This window comes from Crocodylus porosus, unplaced genomic scaffold (assembly GCF_001723895.1).
Source record: "Crocodylus porosus isolate Cpor-Errol unplaced genomic scaffold, CroPor_comp1, whole genome shotgun sequence".
Lineage (NCBI taxonomy): Eukaryota > Metazoa > Chordata > Crocodylia > Crocodylidae > Crocodylus > Crocodylus porosus.
In genome coordinates, this window is record NW_017728936.1 from 8184203 (window position 1) to 8198661 (window position 14459).

A 14459-nucleotide genomic window follows, 5' to 3' on the forward strand; every position below is an offset into this window, starting at 1 on the left:
CCACACAACCAGAGCTTTTCTTGGGCTTCTTTGCACTTTTTTGTACATCTTGTTGCTTTGCAAATGCAAAGTTAAAAGTTCCTAAACAATGACCTGCTCCTTGCTTCTGCTATATCAGTCTCCCAGGAAAGTCACTGGACTACATGGTTCTGCCTTTGTTCAAGACTCATCATGCATTGAGTGGTTGCTCCTATTGTTTCTGAAGTCTGGTTCCATAAAGAGGAGGTACACTAGAGAGAGAGAGACAAGGAAATGGACTTTGGGGACTGAATGAGAAATCAAGTCCAGCTTTGTTGGGTGTGCTCTTGAAGTCACATTTTAACAAAACCAGTTCGCTGAAATCTATACCTCCTATACCCTACAGGAGGCTTTAACCTGAGAGAGTGCATCAAGGAGAGTGCACACATTACAGACAGAAAATGTAACTGCTATCACTAGCCTTTTTTTTGCTTTGAAGAAGCAGAGGTGGTGTTGAAGTTAGCAATCAACACAGGAGCCTCAAAAAAAACAGCAATTCTGTTCCAATTATTCAAACCTTTGAATTCCACAAAAATGGGGTAACAATCCCCTAAGAACATGAAAGATGGAAAGCTAGTGGGAGCTGTAGTAACAGAATTAGTTTGCTGAGATGGTCTAATAGAGCAGAGAAGTTGGGGTGGGGGGAAAGGATTCTTGAGTTCTCCTCCCAGTTCTGCCATTGAGAGTCTGGCATTGGGCAAATCATTTGATCTCACTGTATATCAATTCTCTCACCTATAAAACAGGAATAATACTCATCAATCTCTGTCAAGTGCTTTGAGATCCTCAGGCTCAAGGTGCACAAAGGCAACTGCTAATCAAGACTAACTCTAACAGGGCCTCTGGCAACTTTTTCCCTGGAATCAAGTTTGCAGCCCTGAAACTAATGAACTCTAAATGGCTTTAAACATAGCAGGCCAACGTAGCAGAAATGTGGAGATTCTTCAAAGCACGATGAAAGGCTCTTTGACTTCAAAGCCAGGGCAGCTAACAGGACTGAAACTGATATTAAGTGGAGGAAGGGAACAGGCAGCAGATACACACTCAAGCCAGGTGATAAAAATAGATTTGGCTGCCTTCTCGTTCTGTTTGCCTGTAAATCCTCTATTTACTCAAATTTCTGTGCACTACATTTGCACATTTGGTCTGCATCACTTGATTGAATTTCTTTCAGTGTTTGCCAGTATTTTAGACCCCCTTGTAGACTCTTACGGGGAAAAAAAAAAATTCTCTAAATTCTGAGCCAGCCAGGGAGGAAGCCTATTTTTTTCTTTTTCTGCAGTATCCATTTGCTGGGCACAGAGCTTCTATTTTTAGCATCACTGATATTGTTCTTTATTGTATCTGGGCCTAGAAGGTGAAAATAATGATGTACGCAAACTGCTGCTGATGTTCACCTTAGCAGTTCTTCAGCCCTGTCATGCATCAGCAGGGACTCTATTTGAGCTCTACACAAAATACTTCCAGTTATTCTACAGTTGATACACCAGGCGTCATGATGTCAAGCTCCCCATGCAATGCCACAAGCTATTCTACCTGCAGGACAGAGAAGCCTTGACTATACACAAGGCAAAGGCTTCCTGCTTCTTCATAAACAGCTGTGCACAATTGCCCCAGGTATGTGCCACACAAAACAGCATGTAAAATTGCCAAGCTCAGAGCCATTCTGCAACTGAAGTGCATAAATATCTTGGCAGTAGCTCTATGAATAGCAAATACAACCAAAATAAAATTGGGGATGTCACAGGAATGGTTGGAAATGCAGTATTTCCATCTTAAACATACTGCATGCATCAATTCCAAGAGTTCCTGATCAAATCCTTACCTCCCAAAACCTATGGATGTCTTTCAAAATAGGCATACAGTCTCCATTGAAGCAAAGTTGGTGGATGCTGTATGACACATGGATGCCTTGGACCCACCCAGACCAGAAACCTCAGAGTTTATCTACATTTGTACATTAATTGGGATGAAGGCAGGGTGTGTAAGCCCCCCCCCACCCCGCCCTTTAAATAACCTCATGTTGGGGATGTCTTTAATTCTGAAATAAAGTGTCTTGTTCTACATGTAAACAGGCTCTGAGGCAAAGCCAGTTTGGACTGCCTGAGAAAGGGGCATAAGTTAAGCAACCCCAGAAGTTGGCAGATGCTTACCCTCTACAATGCAGCCCTTTTCAGGGTAATAGGTTTATAAACCTTATTAAGAGGTGTGCACACTTACGGTAGGAGGCTTGAGGGACTACCCTTTTTATTGAAATCTGTTCTCCCGGCACTCTTTGTCATGCTAACCTTGGCTCCAAGGGCTGTTCTTTGTGAAATCTTGATGAAGCAGCTTTTATGCAAGGTCACTTGTTTAAATTAAGTTTTGCACAAACGTAAAAATAGATCCAACTATGTTTAGTGAACATGCTTGGTCTTTTAAATGAGACACAGCATGAAAATAACACAGCTCTGTGTCTGTTATGGCAGCAGCTCACTTAATCTCAGCTATTAACACTTATGGCACAAGATGTAAAGGGGAAGGGAAAAAAACAATTCCCAAGGAATCTAAAACCAAGGTCATCATCTTCCACCTCACGCACTGTTTTCATGGTCCTTTCTTTTTCCGACTCCTATTTCTCTTGCATGACTACCTGTCTTTATCTTCCTCTGTGTCATTTGCAAGTATTATTTGCATTGCGGTAGTTCCTGGAACTCCAGTTATGAACCAAGATCTATAACTATAAGTACAAAACAAAAAAAGAAAAGGTTCCTGCCCTGAACCGTATGCAACAGAATAGTTATTACTAACTAAGTAACTATTCTTTTCATCTCCCTCCATCATTCTGCTCTCGCCTTTTCTTTCCAAACTCCTTCCTGCACCCTTCAATCCATTCTCCGTTTCTCTCTGCTGTTTCAGCAGTGCTCCTGCCTGCATTTACTCAGGACACAGATGAAGAAAGGTCAAGAATCATTTCAGTGAGAGAGAAGCAAAGCTTCAGACCTCAGCTGGCCTGCAGGCCATTTGCTGGACTTTGCGCAGTTTCTGTGAATCGGAGCAATCGTCCAAAACCAGTCACTGATGAATTGTATGTTTTAGAGCATGTTATCTGCACATGTTTGAAGGCACTTTCCATTTCCTGCCTCTCCACCACAGAGCTAATAAAAAGACACCAACAAACAGTTCCAGGAGGGAGTCTTCATGCGATCATTTGAAGCTGCCCGTATTTTAGTCTTCTCCATAACATGACCCTGCTGCAGCCGTTCAGATAAAAGGGGCCTAAAAGAAGTGCCACCCATTTCTGAAAGGGAAATGGGAATGGAAAATGCATGTGGTTAAAACTGTGATAGCCTGGTCTGCAAGCTGCAAGCCTGGTTACTCTAAGTGACCTACTTAGCAATGGAAATGTGTGTGGGATGCAGGAAAGCCACTCAGATCTCTCACACTTCATCAGTATCACTGTGTGAACACAGCGCATTTGGTTTAACTTCCCCACCCAGCTGGGCTCAGTCCACCAACGGCAAGTGTCTCTCCGATGAGCCCAGTTACGCTGAGTCCCAAGCCACCTGGATGGTTCAGTTTGAGAAGACAAATTCATGGTGTTCGGGAAGACGCCGGTCCACGCATGTTCTGTCTCACATTTTATGCAATTAACTTGAAAACTGAGCCTGTCAGGTTGTGTCGGGGTGTTCCTGCGGGGCCATGCTCCTGCTTTGCTTAAGGGGTAAAAGGGCAGTAAGGGTCTCTCAGCTAGCGGGTCTCTGGCCTTTTTACTGTGTCATGTGTCACAATGATGAGTGTCGCATCGCGAGGAGAGACGACAGCCAGTTCTTTTGCATTAGCTTCTCCCTCAGATTGTACAGGGCTGGAAGACGGTCAACATCACCTCCGATGCATGTCTCGATGGCATTTCCAATCTCTTTTGTGCAGCATGTATGGGGAACGAGCAGCACAGTGACCCAGCCCACTCCCAGGGCAAGAAAGAAGAAAAAAAGAGAAAATGAACAGCAGGATATTCCAAATCCAGGCGCATGTGTTATATTGAAGACTACCCATCCTAGGTGCCTGATATAGTGGGACCAATAAGAATGATCTAGCTGATCAGATCAATGGCTCATCTTATCCTAAATCGTGTCTCCATCAGTGGCTTAAAAAAAGGCTTTAAAAGACATTATGGAACAGTATATGCAGAGGCAGAGCTTCCTCCTTCCCAAAACTCATGAGCCTCTTACTCTCACTTTTAAAGCAGTAAGTGCTGTCATCACCCTTGCTTTGAATCCCGCTAAGCTCCAAAGGCACTATGAAAGGAGAGGAGAGGAAAACAGGACAGTCTGAGGGTCTGGAAATAGAAGTGAAGTGTTTTAGGTTGACAACAATGAAAATGTCAGGGATCAAGAGGAATCAGATATGCAATAGTGCTGTCGAACAGTTCGGGGAATAATATACTGCCTGTGGGGTGAGTGAATGATGGGGAGACAGCAAAATCCAATAATGATTATCAACAGCGTGGTAGCAAATGATGGGGAAATGCTACACTGCAGTGGCTATCTACAATGTGGAAGTGCAATGCAACAGAGTTACAGTAGCGTGGTGTAACCGTGATGTACTACGACACAGACAAATAATTAGGCACTGAACTACTGGGGTGCAAGGCTGACAGCTATAAAGCAGGAACAATAATGGTCCTGCACTGGGTGAGAGAATGAAATGGCAATGCACTGAACTGTCATATCCTGCGTGGGTGAAATGATTTTGCCCCGCCACTGTACTGCACACAGAGCCTTCAATCCAAAGCACAGTGAGCAGGGTGGCACAACAGCCAGACACACACACAAACAAAAAGTCATCAGCGCCAAACAAACAAGCTAGTATCAGCCACTGGTGATGTTAAAGTTTCTACAAGAGATAGAAGAGACCTGCATTACTAGAAGAGGAGGAAAGGAGACACTCAAGTCAAAATGCCCAGGAGACAGGGGGTGTACCTGGCGGGGAACATAGGCTAGTCTAATGGGCCTTTGAGGAAAAAAAGCATTCCAGACTATCAGTTACCCATTTAAGATACTGTACTAGTGTTGCCTGCTGTCCATAAGCACCCATAATCTTTAATGTGTTTACCCTCACAATGGCTCTGCAAAGTATGGAGTGGAGTGCCATTATTCTTGTTTTATAGGTGGAATTGAAGTCCAGGGATATGACGGGCAAGATTTTTAAAGCTCTTGGTATTGAGTTTAGAGATGGGCATATATTAAAAAGTACTCTGATGCCTAAGGTCACACAGGAAGCCTGTGGCAGAACAGGGATTCATACCTTGGTCTTCAGTGTCCTCAGCTCCTGCCCTAATATCAGATCTTTCTTCTCACATGACATGTAATTATACCTTTAAGTGCACCTTGGGATCATGGTGCATCATGTAAAAAAGTAGTACCACGTGCATCAAGTACAGAACACAATAAGACTCTCACTGATTGCACATGCTGCAACACTAAGGACACACTTAGTTTTGGGTTAATCTAAAATATTAAGTGTGATGAAATGCAGCAGCTGGGCTCAGCAAATAAAGCACCAATCATGTGCAGTAGCCAGTTTCCTACCTTGACTCTTAACCAGTTTGGGTTGCTTGAGGTGTGATTTGGCTTCCCTAAAAAGAAGCAGAAGGTAGCGCAGGGTGGCACGTAGAGACTGCAAGACCGTTTTAGGCTGGACATAAGGAAGAATTTCTTTACTGTCCGAGCCCCCAAGGTCTGGAACAGTCTGCCAGCGGAGGTGGTTCAAGCACCTACGTTGAACACCTTCAAGAGTAAATTGGATGCTTATCTTGCTGGGATCCTATGACCCCAGCTGACTTCCTGCCCTTTAGGCAGGGGGCTGGACTTGATGATCTCCTGAGGTCCCTTCCAGCCCTAATGTCTATGAAATCTATGAGAAAGGCATGAGCTTTCATAGGCAACAACCTACTTCATCAGATATCAGGAACGCAGATGGAGCACCTGAGGAAATTGCTTGCTACCTGTGCAAGCTCACATCTCTCTGAACCAGCTAGTTTTGAAGGTGTCAGCCTGCCCTACTTTCTGCCAGACTTCATACTAACATGGTTAACTACCTTCATTATTAAAAGAGAGTCACTGGTCTTAGAGACTCCAGGACAGAGACATTTCTTAAAAATATGAAGTCAGTCTGGGTTGCAGGAGCATAGGAGAGAAGATGTGAATTATCTGCCTTCCCTAATCTGTCTCCAACTATCCTTAAAATGACTGCAAATCATAGAGAAGTAGGACTGGAAGGGATGACTGTAGATCACCTAGTCCCACCCCTGACCCAACGCAGGATCATCCCCATCCAAACCATTTTATACAAATCCATAATCTAATCTCTTTGTAAAACTATGCCATCAACCCTGACACAGCACAAGACCCTAACATGCCACAGGTAAAGCAGGGGGGACCACGGTGGCCAACATCCTGCTTTTATAAAAGGTTGGTAATATGCACTCAAGAGATCTCAGGAAGATGCCCACACTCCCCACTACATATGAAGGCAAAACCCGTCACAGTCCATACCAGCCTGACCATGGGGTAAAATCCCTTCCTGACCCCAAATATAGTGATCGGTCTGACACTGAGAAGAAGGGCAAGAGCCTCTAACCAGGAACCTATGGCTTTAAGTCCCAGAAGAAGCACTGGCCCAGCCCAGTCCAAATTCCTAGCCTTGGCTGCAGTCATAACTACGCCTAGATCATTTCTGACCAGTGGCTGTCCAACCTCTTCTTGAACACCTCCAGTGACGGAGAGCCCACAACCTCCCTAGGGAGTCTATTCCACTGCTTCACATTTAAGCAATGAAGAAAGTGAAGAACATTTTCCTGATATCCAATAAAATCTATTTTGCTGCAACTTTATGCCACTGGTTCATTTCCTACTGTCTACAGCGAGACAGAAAAAGGGTTTTCCCTTTTCTTTATGGCATCCCTTCAAGAATTTGAAGCTTGCTATTGTGTCCCTTCTTAATGCTTTTTCTACATGCCTAGCTCCTTCAGCCTCTCCTTGTAGGACTTGTTTTCCAAGCCCTTTATCATCTTTGTCCCTGGCCTCTGGACCCCTCTCTAAGTTCTCCACAAACATTTTCAGTCTGAGGCCCTTTTCCACTTTAAGGGGACAATGTTGACTAATGAACTGTTGTGCAGCATAATTCCCTGCTAGGAGGAGTTTGGATTAAATGGATTGAGTAGAAATCAACAGAGCAGTGGGATGGTCACTGCTATATGACTTGACTAGGGGAAAGTGCAATATGTATAGAAAGAGCATACAGATGCACAAGAGGACAATGTATGCTTGTGAAATGCACTCAAGAGATCTCAGGATTTTTAAACAACTTGGTACTGAGTTTAGAGACGGGCAGAATTTTAAAGTAACATGACATGAGATTTTTAAAGTAACACCAGATGAGTGCAGGATAGGGGGATACATATGCAATCTGCAACCTGTGGAATGGAGACTAAGGAGGTCCAAAGGAAGGGTACATATGAGACGTGTAAGTATATACTCCCATACATCTCATGAAACCCCTCCATGGTACGGGAACGTGCAAGGAAGAGTAACAGTGTTGGATATTTCACTTGTAGCTCTTTTTATTCGAAGAACACAAACGTATCGTATTATGCATGTCTATAACAGTGATCTCCAAGGGTAAGCACCTATTTATCCTGGTCTTTCACTGTGGTGGTTTTATCTTAGCGCTTATGCTAAAATGTATTTAACAACCTTTTAACTAAGACCCCCAAATCCCAGCATACCTTACAGTACAGCTTGGTTCCACAATCTAAATCAATATTCAGCTGAAGAGCAGACAGCACAACAGCTTGGCTAAAGGACCCTGTTTACAGGAGTAGTGGAAAAAAGTATACCTTTGCAATTTATATTAATGGCATATTTATGAATAATTCCTACAAAAGTTGATGCATCATCTATAGACGTTTTACTAAATTGTTAAACAATTGTTACAGCTAAAAAGAGTCTAACAGGTTACTCAAATTCATTAGGGCTGTGCGAAGCTTCAGTCCCTGATTCGATTTGGCAGAGATTCAGTCCATTTCGGTGGCCAGATCTCTGAATCCAAATCGAATCAGAGGATGCTTTCATCTCTCCAAATCGATTCAGAACCCTTCAAAATAGATTTGGACAGATTCAGCAATTTGTACATAGACACAGCTTTAAATGTTGTTTCTGTGTTCCTCTAGGTAGCAGGGGCTCCGAACTCTGTGGTGCTGGGGCAGATGGAGCGTCTCCAGCGTGCTCGGCAGCAGACCCAGAAGTGGACCAGAAGTACTTTCGGTCCACTTCTGGATTTGCTGCGGAGAACTCTGGAGAGCACCCCCATGCTCCTGTGGGACGCTTCATGCGCCCCAGCACTGCAGCAATCACGAGCCACATTGCTACCTCAAGGTATGTAGAAAAAAACCTTTTAAAGCTGTACCTGTGTCTGAATCACTGATTCACCAAATCAGCATTGAATCGTCAGATTCGGATTCAGCCCAATCGAATCAGGGACAGTAATCGAATCAATGGATCAAATCACTGTCCCAGATTTGGGCTGAATCAGAATCGAATAGGGCTTACTTCACACAGCCCCAATAATCATAGCTTGAAACCATCTATAGCACCTTCCACCAATACGTTCATACCTAACTGCACCATGTCTGCTAAACGCTGATTTACAGCTAATGGTCAAAAGTAAATAATTAACTTTTTGTGATTTACAAATGCGACTTTTGTATAAAATGTAACCAAACATATAATCGAAGTCACCCAGTGTCAATGAATTAAGTCATATGCAGCCTTCCAAGTGTAGTCAAGTATCTCATTTTTGACCAAGACTGAGACACAACCTATTATTAGGGACCTACTTAATCCACAAAAGTCAACAAAAAACTTAAGAAAAATTAAATGCCGGCTCCCCAGATGATGCCAGGAGGGGAAAGCACCAGCTGGCAGTGGGTCATGAAGGGCAGTAGACAAGATGGTGGTTGCCCCCTTATCCCACCTCCCCCTACCAGGGCCTCTCCACCAATTTTGCGACTGTCCCGTCCTTTAGCACTGGCTGAGGGATGAGACCATCGCAAAATGCCCACAAAAAAAAAAAATCAGTTCTGCACACGACGTGCAGGCTGCGAAAACCCTTTGTCTTACCACAATTTAAGTATGTCCATACCCATTATAGGTTTCAACCTCTAACTGAGTTTCTTCAAAGTTCTTTGGACACTAGAGGCGTAGGCAAAAAAAGAAAAGAAGCAAATGTTGGATGATGCTTGCTTTTTTCCCCCTGTTTGAATAATGCGCCGTCTACGCTGTGGCCATTCACACAGGTGACTTTCTACAGCTACCTGTTAGCTCTGACCCCCTAGTCGGTGAGAAGCTCCTTGAGGGTATTCAGGTTTTGCAACTGGTCACAGAGTTACTTCTAGGAAACATTTTTCCCATGTTTGCCCACCTCTGCTTGTTGCTGCTGTACATACTTTCCGTATCTCTTCTTAGCCTAACGATCCAACATCCCCCAGAGATGTGCATGCACACACTCTTTGCTCAGCACCTGGGAGGCTGGCTAGCCATGATGTGGGTGGGTATGTTGCTCCTAGCATCTGTGCTGTGAACTAAAGTAGGAATCCTCCCAGCTCTCCACAGCCAGGATTCCCTCTTTGTAGGGGAATGACTTATGAATAATTCCCCACCCTTTCATGAATTATCCAGTGCACCTCCTCTCCCTTCAAGAGCCTAGGATGCAGCAATGCATTGGCAGCTGTAACAACAACGGCAGCTACTACCATTGCTTATGTGGAAATTTGTCTGGGAAATGTATGCAGCAGTTGGCTTGTGAGAGTTAGCAAGGGGCACAAGGAATGATTCAGCTCCGTAGTGCTAGGAAACTCGGCACAGACCACGACACAACCAGGGAGCTACTACTTCGGTCACGCTAGCATAGGATCTGAGGCATGGGATCTCACATGCTCTCTAATGAAGCTAGATAAGGTACCTCCCTGAGGCATACATGTTCATTTAGGGGACATCCATGATGTGTTGCCCTCACTGGGGTCTCTCACCTGCCAATTCAGAGCCTTTAGCCCTTATCTGACCCCTCGGCTGTCAGGAACAGATTGAAATAGCAAGCTAATTCGAATGATGGAGAATTGTCTATATTCATAGAAGAAATCAATGCTGGCAAGGAAATAGCAGGTTAGTTCTACATCTGGGCCAAAAAATGAAGCCAGTAAATGCTCCTTCTTGCACTTTATGGCTAGGGGGGAAGAAATGAACACTGGATGGGACCCTCCAGACCTACTCCTGAGCTTGTACACCAAAACCATAAAGTCCGGTTTTATCCAGGTATTTATCAACACTCACCAAAACCAATGGCTTCATACAATGGGATCCAGATCTGAACAGCCATCGTCTTATGACACCATATCTAAAAGAGATTTGCTGTGCAATTATCTGCTCAACATTCACCCGATGGGTTTAGCCCCTTTTCCTGACTGGGAAAGGTCAACAAGCAGAACATGATAATGCTGCAGTCACGATTTCCTTACACCTATGTTACGATATTTTATTTTCTATTTATTCTGGCAGCTTGTTTGTTTGTTTGCTTTTTTAAAAGGAAAAAAAAAAGGAAACCGCACACTCTACAGATTATTTGATGTTTGGGGCAAATATTTGATCCGTGAGCTAGGAGAGGAGTTGGCTAGCTGCAGTTGGTCAGAAGTCATGCAGCAAATCTCCCTTTGCTGATTGGATGACCGCAGCTTTTATAAATTGGGAGTCGGGTTTGAATTCCTGCTATTGTAGAGTGAATGAAAGCTCTAGAAAGAGAAGATGCCAAAATGGGGAGGAAACTGCACGAAGACTTGGTCAACTTAGAGCATGTGAATTTTTAACGAAAGTTTTCACAGAAATTTCAGAAATGTTCAAGTCTTTCGATTGTCTCTATAAGCTGGGTTTTAAAAAAGTCTGAATTTCTTCCCTCTCGTTTCCCCAGTCAAATTTTGAGATTTTTGCCAAAAACATTACATTTCCACTCGCTTCAACAAGCACTTTGGGATTTTGGAGAACTTCCAACCTTTTTCTTTCTGGACTAGCTGGCCCCTTACCAAGGAGTCAGTGTTAGTAAAATTAGGCTTCTGTAAATTTTTATCATGCACACAAAGTAATGAACGTGCTGTCAAATCCTTTCCTAACTCATTTAATTGCCTGTGTCAGGGCTCTGGCAAGAGGTTTGGCAACTGTATTCAGCTGCAATGTTAAGTAAATCCCATGTGATATAAAATATACTAAGTGCATAATAATTATCTGTTTTAATTTCTCTCTCTCATCACACCCACTAATACAAAACCATTGAACATGCACGCACAAAACTAGCTATGAAAGGTATGGCCAGATTGTTATGTATCATTTTAACAGCTTTTTATGCCAGTGCTAAAGTGAGGGTTCAGACCTCATCTATTTCTTGCTGCATTTAGTTCCCCAACCCATGCAAAACACAACATTTCTAATGCAGATGCTTAACTGAACAAGCTAAAAAGTCAGGTCTTATGTGCTAAGCTCTGATGTTTACAGAAAGGCAAAAAACACCCCCCAAAAGAGGCACAGGCATGGAAGAGGAAGGCTTGATTTCCACACTCAGGCAATGCTTGAGGAAGTGTTCTGCAGTTTCCAACAGCTCTAGAGAGTATGCCATGTTATAAAATATGCTGTTTATGAAGATGCTATGCATCCAATGTAAACACACGCGCTCCTTGCATCGCTGTACAAGGTGCGGTATTTTAACAGTGTGACTTTAACAGACATCCGGACCCTGTACAGCCAGCCCCTCCAAAATGGACCTTTCCCATCACAGCCTTTTTGACAGTCCATGTTAATAGCTTTACTATTCACTTGCAGTAACTTTGATGCTCCATGTAAAGAAACACAGTGGATAAGGCAAGAGAACTCCCCACATGGACAGCTCAGAAAAAAAACCAAACCCCGTATCATTGATTATCATCAGGACTTGTACTTTTCTCATGATAAGAAACCAACCTGGTGAGAGAGTAGCCTGGTTTCACAACAATGGGCAAAATCAGATTCCAGGGAATAACCCCACTGACTGCAGCAGAGTTGCCTCTGGGCTGGATTTGGCCTCTCTTGGCTTTAGGTTGCAGGCTAGAAGGAATGAAAAGTAATGCTGTGAGTCTTACCTGGCTCTGCTCTGAAAGGCACTCATTCATTCAGACAGTCAGGGGAAAAGTCCTGTTGAAGCCACCAACATAAACTCCTCACAGCAGCATACCGGAGTCAAATGCCACCATGTGCAGCAGCGAGGGTCCCCATCGAGGGGAAGAACTGAGGCTCGGGGCAGGGAGGAGGGGGATTCTTGGCTGTTGCCAGACCCTGGATCCTGAGATTTAGGCTCAGCCTGCCAGCTGGTGAATGGAATCGAATGCACCTCCGCTCCTTCTCTTACATACTGTAATACAGACCATCCCTCACTGCCAAGTACATACTCTGCCTGCACAAGAGCTGCTCATTTTGTTAACCCTCGACTGGCTGCAGGGCAGGAGAAAAGAGCTCTTCTGTGTTGCGGAGTATTCATTCTCTCGTGCTTCCCAGTCCATCCTTTCAGCCCATCTCCCTGGAAAGCCCTGCTCCTGGAGGAGAGGGTTTTGGAACGGAACCTGAGAAAAAGAAGAAGACTGAGATTTAAAAGAATCAGACAAAGACTATTTCAAAAAGAAAAGAAAAGAAAAATCAGCTCTGTTGTGCAAACTTAGAGCACAGCCTGAGAGCATCAGAATAAGGGCTTCTTGTTCCTCCTAGAGCTGAATCCCCTATTCATTTAGCACGCAGGTTTGGGGTTTGAAGAACTGGTTGAAACCAATCCTGGACTAGTTAAGTTCAGATGTTTACATTAGCTTCATTTCCCAGCCTGGTCTGGGGGAGAGGAGAGGCTTGCTTATTTGCTGCAAGCATGTAACAGGTCAGGGGGTATGCCTATGTATCGATTCCAAGCACTGGACAGGTTTAGGTGTTAAGTTGCTAGGTATCCAAGAATAGTGGCTAGAAGACAGTGATGGTCAAATACACCAAACAGGCAAACACAGAGTTCAAGCAGGTCAATGGGAGCTCTGTGCATTCCTGGATAAAGCCACCTTTACAGCTCCAAACTGAGCCGGCAGCCAGCATCCACAGAAACTAGCTCACGTTCCCAACACCGCATCCCCTGTCCCCAGTTGCACCATCTGTTTATCTACCCTGCTGCTTCATCTTGATCTCATGACTGTGGTCTGCAATTTTTCCAAAGCTGCCTGAAGGATCTGGACACCAAACTCCAATTAATTTTAATTAGTGTCAGAACTGTGAAGCAAATTTTGAAATTATCAGACTTCCATGTCTACCCTTTACCACAGGCCTGCACATGGCACCCAGTGCAAAGGGCCCTGATCTGATGGCATCATTAAGTGCTGTTGTATAACTAATGATAATACATCCCAGGTGGGAAACTGATATGGAGGGCTTGCCAAAGTTGGTTAGATTTTTAGGGAGACAGTGTTACTGTTTGTTCCAGATAATTTGCTGTTGATGGATGCTTTTCATTCATTACCTTGCTATTTGCCCTTCAACCCAGCTTGCACAACAGCACTGCTGGCCCAAGTGCAGAATTGGTTAACAGATTGCAAATCCTCACCCACAGCTCCCAGAGATCACAACAGAGCTTGCTTCCTACTAATAAAAAGACTAGCATGTACACCAGGAGAGTTATATACGGTTTTACATGAACCAGGTCTACAGCTGCATGCTCGCACAGCTCTGATGTTGGGAGATCGGAGCACTTCACTTCCATTTCTGTTGCCACAGGTGTGGATCATTATGCATGTCCTAGCTGCAGTCTATGTAACTACTTAACTTACTAAGAATAAGATTAGATACTAGCATGTGGACTTAACAGGGAGGATGGTTTCCAGAACACAGGAGATCTGGTGTTCAAGTCCATGCTCTGCCACAGCCCTTCATGTGACTCTATGCAAGTCAGTTAGTCTATGATACCTGGTATTTGGGATAGGTCCAATGGGGGTAATAGCATTTCCCTACCTTGCATGGTGTTAGGAAGATAAATACATTATCATCTGTGGACATGCTTAGATACTACAGCAACAGATACCAGATAAATATTTAATATAGGTAAATAGGCTTACTTGCAAAGAAATCCATCCCTGCTTTTACTAGCAGATATCTTGCCCTTAAATTGAAGCCATCTTGCTCATTAAGTAACATTTTGAGATGCACCATAGGGCAGAGAGCAGACAAGGACTGTGCCCCAAAGATGTGAGGGAAACTCTAGCAATCCATATGTAGCTGGAACAAATTGATCAAATCATCCTAAGACTGCATTCTTGTTTCTGTTTAGCATTTCTGGCATCAACCTCTTGGATGAAATCATCC

At 43.9% G+C, this 14459-nt stretch overlaps 1 protein-coding gene across 1 annotated transcript in view; it reads right to left on the reverse strand.

The window, feature by feature from the left end:
• GRAMD1B (GRAM domain containing 1B) overlaps positions 1–12585 on the reverse strand; it is a 176051-nt gene extending 163466 nt beyond the window's left edge. Inside the window, exon 1 of the mRNA XM_019547046.1 lies at positions 12218–12585. The gene's annotated coding sequence lies outside the window, so the exon portion shown is untranslated. The remainder of the gene's footprint in view (positions 1–12217) is intronic.
• Positions 12586–14459: the final 1874 nt, after the last annotated feature.